The sequence below is a fragment of the Sus scrofa genome, chromosome 16 (assembly GCF_000003025.6).
Source record: "Sus scrofa isolate TJ Tabasco breed Duroc chromosome 16, Sscrofa11.1, whole genome shotgun sequence".
In the NCBI taxonomy this organism is placed as follows: domain Eukaryota; kingdom Metazoa; phylum Chordata; class Mammalia; order Artiodactyla; family Suidae; genus Sus; species Sus scrofa.
Window position 1 is genome coordinate 71,619,402 of NC_010458.4, and position 6,018 is coordinate 71,625,419.

The 6,018-nt window shown below is 39.4% G+C and overlaps 1 long non-coding RNA gene across 2 annotated transcripts in view; it reads left to right on the plus strand.

Annotated features, from left to right (window-relative positions):
* Positions 1-5,453, plus strand: part of LOC110257327 — a 33,155-nt gene extending 27,702 nt beyond the window's left edge. For both annotated transcript variants that reach the window (XR_002339801.1, XR_002339802.1), the window contains one exon: positions 2,788-5,453. This is a non-coding gene — a long non-coding RNA (uncharacterized LOC110257327). The remainder of the gene's footprint in view (positions 1-2,787) is intronic.

The window sequence follows — 6,018 nt, forward strand, 5'->3', positions numbered from 1 at the left end:
TAGGCCGCGCCCGTGGCATAGAGAGTTTCCCAGGACAGGGGTCAAATCGGAGCTGTAGCCGATGGCCTACGGCTACAGCCACAGCAACGCCAGATCCAAGCCACATCTTCAACCTACATCACAGCTCATGGCAACACCGGGTCCCTAACCCACTGAGCGAGGACAGGGATAGAACTTGTGTCCTCACGGATGCTAGTCAGAAGTCATGGATCCCTTTTGCTGAGCCATAAAGGGAACTCCCCAATACTGTTATGGTTTAGCATATATGTGGAATCTAAAAAATAAAACAAAGGACAATAACAAAACAGAAACAGACTCATAGAGAACAAACTTGTGGTTGTCAGTGAGAAGGGCAAAGGGAAAGGGCAATGTAGGAGCAGGGGATTAAGAGATACAAAGTACTAGTTTTAAAAAAATATACAGGGATATCATGTACAGCACGGGGAGTATAGCCAAATTTTATAATACCTTTAAATGGAGTATAACCTATACAAATATCAAATGTACACCTGAAACTAATATAACATTGTAAATCATCTTTACTTCAATTAAAAAATAATAATAACAGTATTTGTTTCATAGGGTTGTTGTCAGAAATAATGTAAATCCAGGTAAATAGTTTAGTGCAGGGCCTCTCACACAGAAGTGGCCCAATACATTTTAGTTCTTATTAATATTGTTTCCCCAGAAAGTGCAATCCCATCCACTTTGTTTCTTTTTCCAAAAAAAAAAGAAGTTCAGGAGGTTATGAATCCACCTGCAGTGACTTGGGTCACTGTGGAGGCCTGGGTTCAGTCCCCGGCCAGGTGCAGGAGGTTAGAAGATCCAGTGTAGGAGTGCCCATCGCGGCTCTGTGGTTAACAAACCCAACTAGTATCCATGAGGATGCGGGTTTGATCCCTGGCCTCCCTCAGTGGGTTGCGGATCTGGCATTTCTGAGAGCCGTGGTGTAGGTCGAAGACACAGATTGGATCCCACATTGCTGTGTCTGTGGCGTGGGCCAGCAGCTACAGCTCCAATTTGACCCCTAACCTGGGAGCCTCCATATGCCACGGGTGGGGCCCTAAAAAGACAAAAAAAAAAAAAAATCCAGCATAGGTTGCAGCTGCGACTTTGATTCAAACTCTGGCCTGAGAATTTTCATATGGCCATAAAAAAAAATTAAAACAAGATATTTTCCTTGTGTATAATCCCCTGATTTTTGGCTACTGTAAGTTAATCGCCCTAAAGAACAGAAATTCACTCTATTTATTTATTTATTTATTTATTTATTGCCATTTCTTGGGCCTCTCCCGCAGCATATGGAGGTTCCCAGGCTAGGGGTCGAATCGGAGCTGTAGCCGCCGGCCTACGCCAGAGCCACAGCAACGTGGGATCCGAGCCGTATCTGCAACCTATACCACAGCTCACATCAACGCCGGATCCTTTAACCCACTGAGCGAGGCCAGGGATCGAACCCGCAACCTCATAGTTCCTAGTCGGATTTGTTAACCACTGAGCCACAACGGGAACTCCCAGAAATTCACATTCTTAGTCTAATGGAAATAATGTTTAGAAAAATATAATATAACTTTGGACCTAGTTTTGTGTGTAATTCCTACCCACCATAAGGAGGAGAAAGGGTTGTCTTATGGCACAGCAGGTTAAGGATCCAGTGTTATCACTGCAGTGGCTTGGGTCACTGCTGTGTTGTGGGTTCGATCCCTAGCCTGAGAACTTTTACATGCTGTGGGTGAAACTCCCCCCACCCCCAAAAGGAGAATTAATCCTGACCAGGGAACAGAGAGGCATCACATAAGCCTCTGAGACTTGAACCGTCATCAGAAATATGACAGGTTACAAACGGAGGGAAAGGAAGGGTATTCTTAGCAGAGAGGACAGCATGTGTAAAGACACAGGTTGTGAGGGTGGATTGCCAGCTCCGGGAAGGAATGCCTCTAGTTGTCTAGTTTGGTCGCGTGTTGAGCGCATGGGGTGGAGACAGAGGGAGGGACTCTTGTGAAAAGAGATAATAGGAAATTAGACCTGAAGTACAATGGGCTTTGACTCCCAGGCTCAGGATTGGAACTCATTCCTGTAGGCAATAGATACCATTCAAAGCTTTTTGAGCAATGTAGTAACATAATCACAAATCATTTCTGTCTTGTGTCCACTAAAAAGCAATGTATTTTTTCTACTCTTGATAAAAAAAGAGTTCCATGTGGTAAGCCTTTCATGATCATAGATTTTCAATAACCATCACTTCCAGCCCCTACTTTTAAGCACATACAGAGTATATCCCCATTTTACAGATGTGGCAAATGAAGGTCAGGAAGTAAAGTCATTTAAATAGGGCTGGAGGCTGTTAGAATTCACATCTCCTGAAACTCAATTCATTTTTTCCAACACACATATAATATGCTCTCTGATCTCATGCAAATTCAATTATGAAAAAGAGAGCCATTTTTTTGAGATGCAGGCAGTTTCACCCATCACCCCATTCATGGAATAAATGTTTCTGAAGGAGTCGAGATGGGAAATGAAGACCCACATCTTCTCTGTTAGGTCTTGGTCCCTTTATGCCCTTCATAGAGTGAGACTCACACCTAGAGATATGCCTGTAATGTTTTCTACTGTGGCCTCTAAACACATTGCTGTGTTTTAGGGTGTTTACGGGATTATTCAAGGCTGTTTGACAATTCCCAAGTCCTGCCTCATGCTCTGCTTTCGCCCCTGTTCTCAGCACGTCCTCCAGGGGCGGCTGGTATCTGCAAATTGATCTTTCCTTGTTCCCTTTGCCTTCTACAGGTTGTGCGAGTCCATCAAGCTCCTCTCCTTGAATAATACCTGCCCCACCTGCTCCCTGGATTTCAGTGACCCCTCGGAGATCATCGCGGATCTGGCCATTTCCCAAATACTGAAGCTCTGTATTCATGGTTGACCTGGGCATCCACACTGCCATGATCTGTCTGACATGTGAGTAAAAGGCAGACAGCCTTGCTTTTCTCCTGTTTCTCCACTGGGCCCTAGAAATTTCCAGGCGTCAGGCCACCAAGACCTCCATGCAGTAAGAGAGGGATGGTTCCTCAGACCAAAAATGGGCTTCCACACCAAAAGAAGAGGGAGTTGAAGGGGGCAGGGGGTTGTTAAATAGCAACAGATGTCCACACAAAGTGGACATCACCATCCAGATGACAGACGTCCCCAGGTAAGGGTAACTTCAAGGAAGCAGGAAGAAGCAGATTCGATGGTAGTCAACTTAAAGAAATGATCAAGTAACAAAAAGAGTAAAGACTGTAGATCAAGACGAAACTAAGTTCAACCCCCAGCCCTCTGTTTGTAAAGGGGTTACTCGGAAAACCTGAACAATATTCCGTGAGCTTTCTGGAATTGCAATCAGTCTAGATAGAGCTTTATCACTTTTATTGATTTTTTTGAAACTAACTTTTAGTTTCATTGCTGGTTTTTCCATTTTCAGTTTCATGAGTTTCTTCTCTTAGGAGTATTATTTCTTCCCTTCAGCTTGCTTTGGGTGAAGTTTTTTTCCTATTTTCTTGACATGGAGCTTACATCATTGATTAGAGACTTACCTTCTTTTCTAATATAAGCATTTAATGTTATAAAATGTCTTCTAAGCCTGCATTCATATAGTAGTCATATGTAGTTATTAAGTATTTGAATTGCGACCAGTCTGAGTTTAGATGTGCTATAGTGTAAAATAAACACCAGATTTGGGGAATTTAGTACAAAAGTGTGAAATATCTCATTAGTCATTTTTATGTGGTTACAAAAGAAATAGTAATTATTTTGGATATATTATGTTTAGTGAAGTATTTAAAATTAATTCTACCTATTTTCTTTTTTCTTCTTTCAATGTGATTAGTAGACAAATTAAAATTACATATGTGACTTGCATTCGTGGCTCACACTATATTTTTATTGGACATCGCTGCTCTAAACTCTGCTCTAACTCCACCCTCACATTTTGATATGTTGTATTTTCTTTACATTCAATTCAAAATATTTTCTAATTATCATCACAACTTTCTTTTAAGCATGGGTTATTTAGAAATGTGTTGTTTAATTTCCACATGTTTAGTGAGTTTCCAGATATCCATCTGTTACTGATTTCTACTTTATGTTTTTGTCAGAGAACATTCTTTTTGTATGTTTTCAGTTCTTAGAAACTTGTGTGTTTGTTTTATGGCCCAGAATATAGTTTATCTTAGTATGTGCATGTGTACTTGAAAAGAATGTATATTTTGCCGGTGTTAGATGGAACATACTCTGAAGTTTAGTAGGCCAAGTTGATTGATGGTATTGTTCAAGTCTTATATATCCTTACTGATTTTCCATCTATTCCACTGATTACTGGGAAGAGAGTATTGAAGTTTCCAAATATACCTGTGAAGTTGTGTATTTCATCTTTCAGATCCATCAGTTTCGTGTATTTTGAAGCTTTGTTGTTAGATTCATACATGTTTACATCATTTAGATTTGTCTTGATCAGTTGACCATTTAATCACTATATAATGTCTCTCTTTATCTCTGAGGATATTCCTTGTTCCAGAGTCCACTTTGTCTATTAATACAGCCTCTCCATGGTTCTTTATATTAAGAAAATATAAAAATTTGCATGAAATACATTCTCTCCCATAATTTTAAGATTTACATCTTTATAGTTTAAGTGGGCTTTTACATCCAATTTGCCTATCTCTTATCTTTTTTTTTTTTTTTTTTGACCACACCTATGACATGCAGAAATTCCCAGGCCAGGGATAGAACCTGGGCCACAGCAGCAACCTGGGCCACAGCAGTGACAAACCAGCTCCTTAATGCACTGAGCCACCCAAGAACTCCTAACTGTCTCTGTCTTTTAATTTGTATTTAGACTATTTATATTTAATGTGATTCTTGATATGGCTGGATTAATATCTAGCCTTTTGCTAATTGTTTTCTATTTGTTTAATCTGATCTTTGCCATGTCTTTCTGCTTCCTCTTTGATTGAATATTTATTAAAAATCTGCCTTATTATGTATGACTCTCTTAGTAGTTGCCCAGTGATTTACAACATGCATCTTTAACTAATCAAAAATTACTTTCAAATGATATACCATTTCATGTACAATTTAAGAAGCTTACAGTGGTATACTACCAGGTCCTCTCCTCCATAGTTGTGCCTTTTTTGTAAGATATTTATTTTTATGTATGCTATAAACCCACAATACATTGCTTCTAATTTTTCTTTAAACCAGAGGTTGTCAAACTTTTTCTTAAAGGGCCAGATAGCAAGTATTTTAGTCTTTCATTCCACACAGCCTCTATTGCAACTGTTAACCCTGCCATAATAACTCAAAAGCAGCCATAGAGAATGTGGAGAAAAGGAAGCCCTCGTACATTGTTGGTGGTAATGTAAATTGATGCAGCCACTGTGGAAAACAGTATAGAGGTTTCTCAAAAAGCTAAAAATAGAACTACCATGTGACCCAGCAATTGCATTGGGTGTATATCAAAAAAAACCTCCAAAAACATTAATTCAAAAAAATACCTGCATCCCAATATTCACAGCAGCAATTTACAATTGTGAAAATATGGAAGCAAACTAAGTATCCATCAACAAATGAATGGATAAAGAAGATGTGGTTATATACAGTGGAATACTACTCATTCCATTGAGTAGTAAAAAGATAAAGTGTTTCCATTTGGATGTGGATGGACTTGGAAGGCAGTATGATAAGTGAAACAAGTCACACAGAGAAAGACAAATACTGCATGATATCACTTACATGTGGAATCTAAAAAAATACAGCAAACTAGTGAATATAACAAAAAGGAAGCTTAAACACAGATATAGAGAACCAACTAGTGGTTACCAGTGGGGGGACGGAAGTGGAAAGGGGTGTATGGGGTTAGGTGGTTAAGAGGTGCAAACTACTAGGTATAAAATAAGCTACAGGTATATTTTGTACAATGTGGGGAATATAGCCAATATTATATAATAATTATAAATTGGAGCGTAACCTTTAAAAGTTGTGAAT